Here is a 15,096-nt window from a genome sequence, read left to right on the forward strand (position 1 = left end):
CCTTACTGTCCCTAGGGCTTTCTCCTATAGAGCTCAATTTTTATGGAATGATCTGCCTACCCATGTGAGCGACGCAGACTCGGTCTCAACCTTTCTCTTTATTGAAGACTCATCTCTTCAGTAGGTCCTATGATTGAGTGTAGTCTGGCCCAGGAGTGTGAAGGTGAACGGAAAGGCACTGGACCAACGAACCGCCCTTGCTGTCTCTGCCTGGCCGGTTGCCCTCGCTCCACTGGGATTCTCTGCCTCTAACCCGGTTACTGGGGCTGAGTCACTGGCTTACTGGTGCTCTTCCATGCCGTCCCTGGGAGGGTTGCATCACTTGAGTGGGTTGAGTCATTGACGTGATCTTCCTGTCTGGGTTGGCGCCCCCCCTTGGGTTGTGCCGTGGCGGAGATCTTTGTGGACTATACTCGGCCTTGTCTCAGGATGGTAAGTTGGTGGTTGAAGTTATCACTCTAGTGGTGTGGGGTCTGTGCTTTGGCAAAGTGGGTGTGGTTATATCCTGCCTGTTTGGCCCTGTCCGGTATCGTCGGATGGGGCCACAGTGTCTCCCGACCACTCCTGTTTCAGCCTCTAGTATTTATGCTGCAGTAGTTTATGTGTCGTGGGGCTAGGGCCAGTCTGTTATATCTGGAGTATTTCTCCTGTCTTATCCGGTGTCCTGTGTGAATTTAAGTATGCTCTCTCTAACTCTTTCTTTCTCTCTCTCTCGGAGGACCTGAGCCCTAGGACCATGCCTCAGGACTATCTGGCCTGATGACTCCTTGCTGTCCCCAGTCCACCTGGCCGTGCTGTTGCTCCAGTTTGAACTGTTCTGCCTGCGGCTATGGAATCCTGACCTGTTCACTGCACGTGCTACCTGTCCCAGACCTGCTGTTTTCAACTCTCTAGAGACAGCAGGAGCGGTAGAGATACTCTCAATGATCGGCTATGAAAAGCTAACTGACATTTACTCCTGAGGTGCTGACCTGTTGCACCCTCGACATCCACTGTGATTATTATTATTTGACCCTGCTGGTCACCTATGAACATTTGAACATCTTGGCCATGTTCTGTTATAAACTCCACCCGGCACAGCCAGAAGAGGACTGGCCACCCCTCATAGCCTGGTTCCTCTCTAGATTTCTTCCTAGGTTCTGGTCTTTCTAGGGAGTTTTTCCTAGCCACCGTGCTACTACACCTGCATTGCTTGCTGTTTGGGGTTTTAGGCTGGGTTTCTGTACAGCACTTTGAGATATCAGCTGATGTAAGAAGGGCTTTATAAATACATTTGATTTGATTTTGATTTGATTTAATCAGGAATAGCTATGGACCAAAAGAGAAAAGCAAACTTTTTGGAAGACGAGATCACGACGATGGTAGAGGAGATTGAAGACAGGCAACATGTATTATTCGGTGGACTAAATATTGGGTTGACAAACAAAGCCAAACAGGTAGCTTGGGAGTGTGACGCCGCTGCAGTGAACCAGGTGGGGCAGCAAGACAGAACTGTGTCTGATGTGAAAAATAAATGGTCTGACCTTAAACTGCAAGGGAAAAAAGAATATCCATACATAACCAGCAGGAAAATCAAGTCTAGACTTTGCATAGAGATAAGATAATTTCAACGTCAAAGTAAGGTTTTATAAATAACTACTTATACGTGGTTTTCTGCATAAGTCATACTTAAGATCAAAATTGATCGTAAGTCCATTTTATAAATGAGGCCCCTGGAGGGGGTGGAGACAAGCACAAAGACAAGTGAAACAGATCAGGATGTGACAGAAACAAAACTATGCAATATATTTTGTTGTAGTTAGAACGCAATGGAGTAGGATTCTGTTGCATTGACAAGCAGGACTCAACCCATACTCCACAGACCGGTGTGGCATAAACAGTAGGCATATATGCAAATAGACCATTGCCATATACTGTATGGATCTGTGCCATTTACTTTGATTTAGACTGTGTTTACAGCATGAGTTGCATGTAGTCATGTGTGCAGATTTTATTAATATCCTTTGCTAGTTATTAGCCCAGTTATAGATTATTTGTAGTCAGCAATAGGGGAGTGATTGCTTTCTACAAGAGCACAAAACGTGTACATTTTTAGCCATCTTTGAAAGGCGAGTCAGGTAAAGAGCTTTTTTTTGTCTTAAAGGGGAAGTGTTGTATTTTGAGACAGGCTAAAATAAGCTAAGTAGTCAATAGGCAGAGGGTAGCATAATTGGTCTGATTGTAATAATGGTATGGGAATATCAAATCAAAGTTTATTTGTCACGTGCGCCGAATACAACAGGTGTAGACCTTACAGTGAAATGCTTACTTACAGGCTCTAACCAATAGTGCAAAAAAGGTATTAGGTGAACAATAGGTAGGTAAAGAAATAAAACAACAGTAAAAAGACAGGCTTTATACAGTAGCGAGGCTATAAAAGTAGCGAGGCTACATACAGACACCGGTTAGTCAGGCTGATTGAGGTAGTATGTACATGTAGATAATAATGCATTTTATTTTGTAAAGTGGTTTCTTGCGTCAAACAAGAACATTTTCAGTCACTTCTTTGTCTGAAGGACAAGTGGATAAACAGGTTAATGTCAAGCCCTGCATGTTTTGTTTAAAAGTGTCATGGATTGTAGACCTACATTGAACACCACACATTGGCTGATACTGTAGGCTGAATGATAGAACAGCTATTTCCATGGTAAAATGTTATGGGATGCATTTTCTTCTGTGTTGATGGTAGGCCACTCTAGTAGGTGTATATTATGATCAAATAGCCACAGTAGTCTACTTGGTCACTGTTAAAACTGGAACTTAAAGCGGGTACAGCCTCAGCTTTCACAGTAAACGCTCGCCGGAAGCTACACAGAATTTTCACAACATTCAAGTTAATGCTCAGCAGACCTGAAATTTGCTCATTGACAAACAAAATGAGGGAACATTGCCTAGGAGAAGAAAATAAAAGCGTGTAATGTATGACAGAGTGATAGACCTTTTAGTCATCATGAAAGAGAGGACTGCTTTGCCGTTTCTATACAAGTAGGGTGAGTCAACATGTTTTTTTATACTTCAGAAACATGGACAGCCACAAAATATTTTGCTTATGTTAATTGGACTAAATTGTTTTTGGTATCTTTTAGTTGTCACTGTATTAGACTAAGCATAGGTGAGTTGATGACGTTGAAATGTTGAAGTTGAAATGGTGCTGGAATAGTGGAGGCAGCTCCTGTTTTCTATGCAGTACCTCTCCGTGGTTGTAAATCAATAGATGTTTAGTGGTCCGAAAATGCAACATAAACTTGCTTGACCATGCTGTAAGTCATGTAACTGTTTGTTACATGCAATATGCTTTGTGGACTTTCATCACAACTCTCAGGTTGTGATGAAACAAAGGCGTAGTTGAATTTTATTCTGCCACTGTGTCTTCTTATTGTCTCGGGCTTTAGGTCTATATATCACTGTCACAAGGTATATGAACAGGTTATACAGCAAAAAACGCAATTACCACAACAGTGGTTTTACCCATGCGCTACCATGCAACCTCGCATCACAACCACGCTACCATGCACCTCTACCACGCTACCACGCACCGCTACCACACTACCACGCACCACTACCGCGCACTGCTACCACACACCGCTACCATGCACCGCAACCACGCACCCCTACCACGCAACCATTCACCGCTACCACACACCGCAACCACGCACTGTAACTTTACAACATTTTCCCCCACTCTTCCCTACCAGCAAGTCAAGGAAATTCAGACAAAGTTTGAGGATATTTTTCAATGAAAGTGAAGGACAGTAATTTTACGAGTGAAGTAGAATCCTGGGTTTCAATAGGCATTAAGATATTATTTCAAGAAAGAAATGAATATATTTGGCCTGGCGAAGCGCTTTTATGCACTGCAATTATCACAAGACAGGCTATAATATGGCCTTTTTTCTGGCTTCCCCAGTGATTTTACCCATATGTTACCATGCTACCACGCACCGCAACCACGCTTCCATGCACCGCTACCATGCACCGCTACCACGCTACCGCACCCCGCTACCACGCTACCATGCACCACTACAAGCACTGCTACCACGCAACCTTTCACCGCTACCACGCACCTCTACCACACACCGCAACCACACACAGAAAGAAGTGAATATATTTGGCCTGGCGAAGCGCTTTTATGCACTGACTGAATGGAAGCTGATAAGTTTTTTACTCCGCAGGTCTCTGAAGGAAATTACGAGTCCTCACTGGCTGGTCTCGGAAAGAAATTACGTGTACTCACTGTCCTAGACCGAGTAAAATGTATCCAACACCGAGACAAGACCTAGACACTCAATATGTGAACTCGAGACTGGACTTGAGACCTCTCTCCAGTACTACAACACTGCCTGTAACCCTGACTGCAAGCATGAACACTGGTTTATTGAGCCACAGGGAAAAAGGAGACCTCTCGGCTTCACTGGTTGACTAACAAAAATTGACTGACCTCACTCTGTCTTAGCTCATCAGTCAGGCGACATGACGGAGGGACCATGTTCCAGTCAACGTGAGGATCATTCAGGCTATGAACAGTGATTTCAGCTACGAGAGGAGGCAGCTGAACCCCAACAGCTACCAGTGTGTGATGGCAGCTGTGTGACCTTCACTCTGAGCTCTGTCCCCTCTCATCTCTGGACTAGGGTTGAATGACCGGAAACCGGTTACCGAGATTTACCGAGATACGGCTCAAAACCATTCTCTTTTCCCGGGATAAATAACTGCAAGGAACAGGTAAATTATAATAAATAGTTAATATGAACAGCATGGCGTGAAATGGAACTGTTAAATTATATGCAATGTCTAAATCTGGCTTCTCTTCGGCCTCTGCATGGTGAATCAACGCTCAGGGTGGGGACAGACAGCCCATCTCACTATGGAGCGCAGTTCACAATGCATTGTATTTTTGTTTTATTTTTAAAATTTAAACTGCATTGTTGGTTAGGGGCTCATAAGTAAGCATTTCACTGTATTTCACTGTTGTATTCGGCGCATGTGACTAATAAAATTTGACTTGATTTGCAGACCTATCATCTCATCATGGTAACTTTTTTTCTTGTGACAGATAGACTATGCTGCAGCAAATGTAGGCCTATGCTACAATAATACAGTATAAAGACAAAATGGGTGTATAATTTACCCCTCTCCATCTGGCTTTCTGGGGTCACCTTAGTTTTAATTGTAAATTAAAACATTTTTATTGCAACTGTAGTTTTAAAACAGCCTATCACTCGAATATCATTGAATTAAATCAGTGCACTTACAAGCACTCTCTCGCAGTGTTTCACTCTCTCCTTCAACTCCATTGGAATTGCATCCAAAATAGATAACCCTGTTCTAAATTGATATATAGCTCTATATATACACTGCTCAAAAAAATTAAGGGAACACTTAAACAACACAATGTAACTCCAAGTCAATCACACTTCTGTGAAATCAAACTGTCCACTTTGGAAGCAACACTGATTGACAATACATTTCACATGCTGTTGTGCAAATGGAATAGACAACAGATGGAAATGATAGGCAATTAGCAAGACACCCCCAATAAAGGACTGGTTCTACAGGTGGGGACCACAGACCACTTCTCAGTTCCTATACTTCCTGGCTGATGTTTTGGTCACTTTTGAATGCTGGCGGTGCTTTCACTCTAGTGGTAGAATGAGACGGAGTCTACAACCCACACAAGTGGCTCAGGTAGTGCAGCTCATCCAGGATGGCACATCAATGCGAGCTGTGTCAAGAAGGTTTGCTGTGTCTGTCAGCGTAGTGTCCAGAGCATGGAGGCGCTACCAGGAGACAGGCCAGTACATCAGGAGACGTGGAGGAGGCCGTAGAAGGGGAACAACCCAGCAGCAGGACCGCTACCTCCGCCTTTGTGCAAGGAGGAGCAGGAGAAGCACTGCCAGAGCCCTGCAAAATGACCTCCAGCAGGCCACAAATGTGCATGTGTCTGCTCAAACGGTCAGAAACAGACTCCATGAGGGTGGTATGAGGGCCCGACGTCCACAGGTGGGGGTTGTGCTTACAGCCCAACACCGTGCAGGACGTTTGACATTTGCCAGAGAACACCAAGATTGGCAAATTCGCCACTGGCGCCCTATGCTCTTCACAGATGAAAGCAGGTTCACACTGAGCACGTGACAGACGTGACAGAGTCTGGAGACGCCGTGGAGAACGTTCTGCTGCCTGCAACATCCTCCAGCATGACCGGTTTGGTGGTGGGTCAGTCATGGTGTGGGGTGGCATTTCTTTGGGGGGCCGCACAGCCCTCCATGTGCTCGCCAGAGGTAGCCTGACTGCCATTAGGTACCGTGATGAGATCCTCAGACCCCTTGTGAGACCATATGCTGGTGCGGTTGGCCCTGGGTTCCTCCTAATGCAAGACAATGCTAGACCTCATGTGGCTGGAGTGTGTCAGCAGTTCCTGCAAGAGGAAGGCATTGATGCTATGGACTGACCCGCCCGTTCCCCAGACCTGAATCCAATTGAGCACATCTGGGACATCATGTCTCGCTCCATCCACCAACGCCACATTGCACCACAGACTGTCCAGGAGTTGGCGGATGCTTTAGTCCAGGTCTGGAAGGAGATCCCTCAGGAGACCATCCGCCACCTCATCAGGAGCATGCCCAGGCGTTGTAGGGAGGTCATACAGGCACGTGGAGGCCACACACACTACTGAGCCTCATTTTTTACTTGTTTTAAGGACATTACATCAAAGTTGGATCAGCCTGTAGTGTGGTTTTCCACTTTAATTTTGAGTGTGACTCCAAATCCAGACCTCCATGGGTTGATAAATTGGATTTCCATTGATTATTTTTGTGTGATTTTGTTGGCAGCACATTCAACTATGTAAAGAAAAAAGTATTTAATAAGATTACTTCTTTCATTCAGATCTAGGATGTGTTGTTTAAGTGTTCCCTTTATTTTTTTGAGCAGTATATTTCAAAATTTTAATACATTTCGCTAGCCTACATTGTAGGCTGCATGTGCTCCTGTAACAGATGTATATCGTACTCTCCTTGCGTTGTGTTTTCTCGTAATAAATCACATCAGCCAGTGGTCCCAGTTGAGCATCATTTATTTCTGTTGTTAAATGGGAAACAGCACGTTAGTTGTGCAGGGCTTAACGATATTGATGGCTGTCGATGGCAAAATCCCTTGCATCACATTTTCATACTGGGCGAACAAAATACAATACAAAATATAACATGTGTAAATACCTGTTGTTAAATGGGAAACAGCACGTTAGTTAACGATATTGATGGCTGTCGATGGCAAAATCTGTAGCATGAAGACAACTGTGTTAGCAGTGGGCTTATGTGACCATTACATCGGTGTATGCTAGCTAACACTTATTTACAGCAATCATATGCCAAAGCACATCCCAGAAAACCCCTCAATCCCTAACAGGTACCATATACCCACACATGTATAAATCAGTAACGTACAGCAAACTTGTACACATTGTAAAATATAAAACAGTATTCAGAACGTGACCTACCCCTTACATCACATTTTCATACTGGGAAGACCTGACGTTCGCGATCTCCCCCTAGCTGCAAGCGGGGCCAATCACAACACGCCTTATTGTCATCAGAGTTGAACCAACCAATAAGCATGCTTAAACATTAAATACACATTTCTTTAGAGGCAACTGGAAACATAACCAACCCTGTTACACTCCACCAGAATCAAATGCTCTCTCCCTTCTTTATCATGTTTGAACAATGTGCTTAATTCCAGTCTATATAATACAGTATAATACAATACAGTACAGTAATACAGTTCTCACTCAAAAATATTAGCCTACTGGAGCTAGTTTCATGTATTTACCCAACAGAGCATATAGCTCACTACATCTATATACATTTATGTTTTTCTATCATGCATAATGAGCAGTAACCAGAGTTCCCGAACTGGCAGCCTGCGGGCTAAATTTGGCACACAGGTGGTTTTATTCGGCCCCCCAAGTTTTCAAAATAATATACAGTGAGGGGAAAAAAGTATTTGATCCCCTGCTGATTTTGTACGTTTGCCCACTGACAAAGAAATGATCAGTCTATAATTTTAATGGTAGGTTTATTTGAACAGTGAGAGACAGAATAACAACATAAAATTCCAGAAAAACGCATGTCAAAAATGTTATAAATTGATTTGCATTTTAATGAGGGAAATAAGTATTTGACCCCCTCTCAATCAGAAAGATTTCTGGCTCCCAGGTGTCTTTTATACAGGTAACGAGCTGAGATTAGGAGCACACTCTTAAAAGGAGTGCTCCTAATGTCAGTTTGTTACCTGTATAAAAGACACCTGTCCACAGAAGCAATCAATCAATCAGATTCCAAACTCTCCACCATGGCCAAGACCAAAGAGCTCTCCAAGGATGTCAGGGAAAAGATTGTAGACCTACACAAGGCTGGAATGGGCTACAAGACCATCGCCAAGCAGCTTGGTGAGAAGGTGACAACAGTTGGTGCGATTATTCGCAAATGGAAGAAACACAAAAGAACTGTCAATCTCCCTCGGCCTGGGGCTCCATGCAAGATCTCACCTCGTGGAGTTGCAATGATCATGAGAACGGTGAGGAATCAGCCCAGAACTACACGGGAGGATCTTGTCAATGATCTCAAGGCAGCTGGGACCATAGTCACCAAGAAAACAATTGGTAACACACTACGCCGTGAAGGACTGAAATCCTGTAGCGCCCTCAAGGTCCCCCTGCTCAAGAAAGCACATATACATGCCCGTCTGAAGTTTGCCAATGAACATCTGAATGATTCAGAGGACAACTGGGTGAAAGTGTTGTGGTCAGATGAGACCAAAATGGAGCTCTTTGGCATCAACTCAACTCGCCGTGTTTGGAGGAGGAGGAATGCTGCCTATGACCCCAAGAAAACCATCCCCACCGTCAAACATGGAGGTGGAAACATTATGCTTTGAGGGTGTTTTTCTGCTAAGGGGACAGGACAACTTCACCGCATCAAAGGGACGATGGACGGGGCCATGTACCGTGAAATCTTGGGTGAGAACCTCCTTCCCTCAGCCACGGCATTGAAAATGGGTCGTGGATGGGTATTCCAGCATGACAATGACCCAAAACACACGGCCAAGGCAACAAAGGAGTGGCTCAAGAAGAAGCACATTAAGGCCCTGGAGTGGCCTAGCCAGTCTCCAGACCTTAATCCCATAGAAAATCTGTGGAGGGAGCTGAAGGTTCGAGTTGCCAAACGTCAGCCTCAAAACTTTAATGACTTGGAGAAGATCTGCAAAGAGGAGTGGGACAAAATCCCTCCTGAGATGTGTGCAAACCTGGTGGTCAACTACAAGAAACGTCTGACCTCTGTGATTGCCAACAAGGGTTTTGCCACCAAGTACTAAGTCATGTTTTGCAGAGGGGTCAAATACTTATTTCCCTCATTAAAATGCAAATCATTTTATAACATTTTTGACATGCGTTTTTCTTGGATTTTTATGTTGTTATTCTGTCTCTCACTGTTCAAATAAACCTACCATTACAATTATAGACTGATCATTTCTTTGTCAGTGGGCAAACGTACAAAATCAGCAGGGGATCAAATACTTTTTTCCCTCACTGTATATACAGTACCAGTCAAACGTTTGGGCACACCATCTCATTCCAGGGTTTTTCTATATTTTGACTATTTTCTACATTGTAGATTAATAGTGAAGACATCAAAACTATGAAATAACACATGTAGTAAACAAACATTTTTATATTTCAGATTCTTCAAAGTAGCTACCCTTTGCCTTGATGACAGCTTTGCAGACTCTTGGCACTCTCTCAACCAGCTTCATGAGGAATGCTTTTTCAACAGTCTTGAAGGAGTTCCCACATATGCTGAGCACTTGTTAGCTACTTTTCCTTCACCCTGCGATCCAACTAGTCCCAAACCATTTCAATTGGGTTGAGGCCAGGTGATTATGGAGGCCAGGTAATCTGATGCAGCACTCCATCACTCCCCTTCTTGGTCAAATAGGAGGTGTGTTTTGGGTCATTGTCCTGTTGAACAAAAAATGATAGTCCCACTAAGTGCAAACCAGATGGGATGGCGTATGGCGGCAGAATGCTGTGGTAGCCATGCTAGTTAAGTGTGCCTTGAATTCTAAATAAATCACTGACAGTGTCAGCAGCAAAGCACTCCCACACCATCACACCTCCTCCTCCATGCTTCACGGTGGGAACCATACATGTGGAGATCATCCATTCACCTACTCTGCATCTCACAAAGATACAGAGGTTGGAACCAAAAATCTCAAATTTGGACTCATCAAGCCAAAGGACAGATTTCCACCGGTCTAATGTCCATTGCTCGTGTTTCTTGGCCAAAGTAAGTCTCTTCTTCTTTTTATTATAATTTTTTTCTCCCCAATTTTGTGGTATCCAATTGGTAGTTACAGTCTTGTCTCATCGCTGCAACTCCGTACAGACTCGGGAGAGGCAAAGGCCGAGAGCCGTGCGTCCTCCGAAACACAACCCAGCCAAGCCACACTGCTTCTAGACACAATGCCCACTTAACCCAGAAGCCAACCGCACCAATGTGTCAGAGGAAACACCATACACCTGGCGACTGTGTCAGCGTGCACTGCTCCCAGCCCGCCACAGGAGTCGCTAGTGCACTATGGGACAAGGACATCCCTGCCGGCCAAACCATCACCTAACCCGGACGACGCTGGGCCAATTGTGCGCCGCCCAATGGGTCTCCCGGTCGCGGCCGGCTGGGACAGAGTCTGGACTCTAACACAGAATATCTAGTGGCACAGCTAGCACTGCGAAGCAGTGCCTTAGACCACTGTGCCACTCGGGAGGCCCACATCTCTTCTTATTATTGGTGTCCTTTAGTAGTGGTTTCTTTGCAGCAATTTGACCATGGAGGCCTGATTCCCGCAGTCTCCTCTGTACAGTTGATGTGGAGATGTGTGTGTTACTTTATTTGGGCTGCAATCTGAGGCTGGTAACACTAATGAACTTTTCCTCTGGCAGCTTCATTAAATAGTACCTGCAAAACACAAGTCTCAACGTCAACTCCAGGATGCTGGCCTTCTAGGCAGAGTTGCAAAGAAAAAGCCATATCTTAGACTGGCCAATAAAAATAAAAGATCAAGATGGGCAAAAGAACACAAACACTGGACAGAGGAACTCTGCCTAGAAGTCCAGCTTCCCGGAGTCACCTCTTCACTGTGTTTTGCGGGTACTATTTAATAAAACTGCCATTTGAGGACTTGTGAGGCACTCTAATGTACTTGTCCTCTTGCACAGTTGTGCACCGGGCCATCCCACTCCTCTTTCTATTCTGGTTAGAACCAGTTTGCGCTGCTCTGGGAAGGGAGTAGTACACAGCGTTGTACGAGATCTTCAGTTACCTGACAATTTCTCGCATGGAATAGCCTTATTTTCTCAGAACAAAAATAGACTGACGAGTTTCAGAAGAAAGTTCTTTGTTTCTGGCCATTCTGAGCCTGTAATCGAACCCACAAATGATGATGTTCCAGATACTTAACTAGTCTAAAGAAGGCCAGTTTTATTGCTTCTTTAATCAGAACAACAGTTTTCAGCTGTGCTAACATAATTGCAAAAGGGCTTTCTAATGATCAATTAGCCTTTTAAAATTATAAACTTGGATTAGCTAACACAACGTGCCATTGGAACACAGGAGTGATGGTTGCTGATAATGGGCCTCTGTACACCTATGTAGATATTCCATTAAAAATAATCAGTTTCCAGCTACAATAGTCATTTACAACATTAACAATGCCTACACTGTATTTCTGATCAATTTGATGTTATTTTAATGGGAAAAAAAATGTGCTTCTCTTTCAAAACAAGGACATTTCTAAGTGAACCCAAACTTTTGAACGGTTGAGTGTATTATTATTTTTGTTTATTTTTATGTTCATTGTTGGACATAAAAGACTGTAAAAACACCAGGAAATCAGCTTCAATAGATTTAAAATTTGGAAATCTGTTACCAAATATTCCCACTCGTACTAGAGAGACGTGATCATATAAAAATGGTAGCAAGGTTTAACATTATCATGTTTTAGTCACATATTATATCTGTGGTCAATCTGCAGTCTAGAAATTATTTGTAATTCTGTGTGTGTTCATAAATTCACTCTGGAGTGCCAGAGTGCGCTCTGGGTGTTTGTAAATTCTGAGCACTGTCAGATTGTCCATTCATAAATTCAGAGCGTTTCACTCTTGGACAAAGTATGTGAGTGGAGCGGAGCCCAATTTGACTGGAGCCCGGAGCAAGATTCCCAAATGCTGGAGCGTCTGCCTTCTTGCCAGTCCAATTTGGCTCCAGTAGCGAGGGCCTGACATGTATTTGTCGACTACTTGTCTGCAGTGGTGGGAAAAGTACCCAATTGTCATACTTGAGTAAAAGTAAAGATACCTTAATAGAAAATGACTCAAGTGAAAGTCACCAAGTAAAATACTACTTGAGTAAAAGTCTAAAGGTATTTGGTTTTAAATATGCTTAAGTATCAAAAGTAAATGTAATTGTAAAAATATATATGTCTTATATTAAGCATACCAGACGGTACCATTTTATTGTATTTTGAATTTATAGATAGCCAGAGGCATGCGCCAACACTCAGACATCATTTACAAACGAAGCATGTGTTTAGTGAGTCCGTCAGATCAGAGACAGTAGGGATGATCAGGGATGTTCTCTTGATAAGTGTGTGAATTGGACCATTTTCCTGTCCTGCTAAGCATTCAAAATGTAACGAGTACTTTTGGGTGTCAGGGAAAATGTTTTTGAGTAAAAAGTACATCATTTTCTTTAGGAATGTAGTGAAGTAAAAGTAAAAGTAGTCAAAAATATAAATAGTAAAGTATAGTACAGATATCCTAAAAATGACTTTTGCTGCTATAGCCCCTTGCTTTAGCTACTGTCATAGAGTTCGTTAAATATTTTCATAAAGAAGCTGATAGAACACACAGGTGCTAAATCAAGGTGACTTACAAAGATGAGGACCAAGAGCAAGAGAGGGAGCGCGGTGATGTGGTGTTCACAACTAAATAATCACTGTGGAATCTGAAAAGACACCTATCCCGAAAACAAGATGGTGTACTTACTACGTGCACATGCTAAAAGAAAGGGACGAGGTGTGTAGATAACTAAGTGTGTCATTGTAGTGTTTAAGTATTTATAAACAAAAAAATCTGATCTCTTAAACGTTTCCCTCATTTCTGTTCTATTGTCTATATAATAGGCCATAATTTATTTTGGCCCAATAGGCCTGGCTAAGGACCCTGGGACTAAACACCTCCCTCTGCAACTGGATCCTGGACTTACTGACAAGCCACCCATTGGTGGTAAGGGTAGGCAACAACACATCTGCCACGCTGATCCTCAACACTGGGGCCCCTCAGGGGTGCATTCTTAGTCCCCTCCTGTACTCCCTGTTCACCCACAACTGCGTGACCAAGCACAACTCCAACACCATCATTAAGTTTGCTGACACAACAGTGGTAGGCCTAATCACCAACATGTGACAAATAAAATTAGATTTGATATTCCAATGTTCAAGGAGCTTTCCATTTTGATTGGTTTATTTTGCCTAAAAACCTTTAGGCCTACCTATAGAAAATTTTTAAAAAACAACTCTGCATCTCTGCCCAGCCTGGCAAGAGTGACCAAAAGGGTGTTTTGCATGCCCAGTGGCTCTGCAAGTGAGGAGAGGATATTCTCCGCTGCTGGCCTGCTCTCCAGGCACAGACTGGCCAAACTTGTAAGGACAGACGCTGGAGACGAGAAGCAAGTACAGGGCCTGACGAGCCAGCTGAGGCACCCCCGGTTCCTACGGCAGCGGCACCTGGACCCGATGCCACCAACAAAACAAAAAGCAAAAACCTCCCTGATGCTTCAAATATTGGTGTCAGCATTCTGTAAGGACAGACGCTGGAGACAAGAAGCAAATACAGGGAGTGAACATTTAATGAAAACACGGACAGGAATAGAATACAAACAGCATCTGGACAGGGGAAAACAAAACGACATGGGGATGAAACAGAGGAAACAGACAGATATAGGGAAGGCAATCAAAACGTGAAGGAGAACCGGTGAGTCCAATGAGCGCAGATGCGCATATTGATGGTGTCAGGTGTGCGTAATAAAGGGCAGCCTGGCGCCCTCGAGCGACAGAGAGGGGAAGCGAGAGCAGGTGTGACAGTACCCCCCCCTCTAGGGGCGCTTCCCGGCGTCCCACCTGGGCGAGCCTGACAGGCCGGCTCGAGGCATGGATGCTAGACTAGCCGGCTGAGGTGTAGAAGCCCGACGATCCTGCTGAGGCGTGAAAACCTGACGATCCCGCTGAGGCATGGGAACCTGATGAGCCGGCTGAGGCATGACGTGGGATGTGAGCCTGATGAGCCGGCCGAGGCGTGGGAGCCTGATGAGCCGGCCGAGGCGTGGGAGCCCGACGAGCCGGCTGAGGCGTGGGAGCCTGATGAGCCGGCCGAGGCGTGGGAGCCCGACGAGCCGGCCGAGGCGTGGGAGTCTGATGAGCCAGCCGAGGTGTGGGAGCCTGATGAGCCGGCCGAGGCGTGGGAACACTTCCAGCCAGCTGAAGCGTGGGAACTTGACGAGCTGGCTGACGCATGACGTGGGATGTGAGCCTGATGAGCCGGGCCGAGGCATGTGAGCCTGATGAGCCAGCTGAGACGTGAAAGCCTGACGATCCCGCTGAGGCGTGGGAACCTGACGAGCTGGCTAATGCATGACGTGGGATGTGAGCCTGATGAGCCGGCCGAGGCGTGGGAGCCCGATGAGCCGGCTGAGGCGTGGGAGCCTGACGAGCCAGGTGAGGCACCCCCGGTTCCTATGGCAGCGGCACCTGGACCCGATGTCACCAACAAAACAAAAAGCAAAAACCTCCCTGATGCTTCAAATGTTGGTGTCAACATTCTGTAAGGACAGACGCTGGAGATGAGAAGCAAGTACAGGGAGTGAACATTTAATGAAAACACAGACAGGAACAGAATACGAACAGCGTCTGGACAGGGGAAAAAACAAAACGACAATAATGCTGACA

The sequence above is a fragment of the Salmo salar genome, chromosome ssa22 (assembly GCF_905237065.1).
Source record: "Salmo salar chromosome ssa22, Ssal_v3.1, whole genome shotgun sequence".
Lineage (NCBI taxonomy): Eukaryota > Metazoa > Chordata > Actinopteri > Salmoniformes > Salmonidae > Salmo > Salmo salar.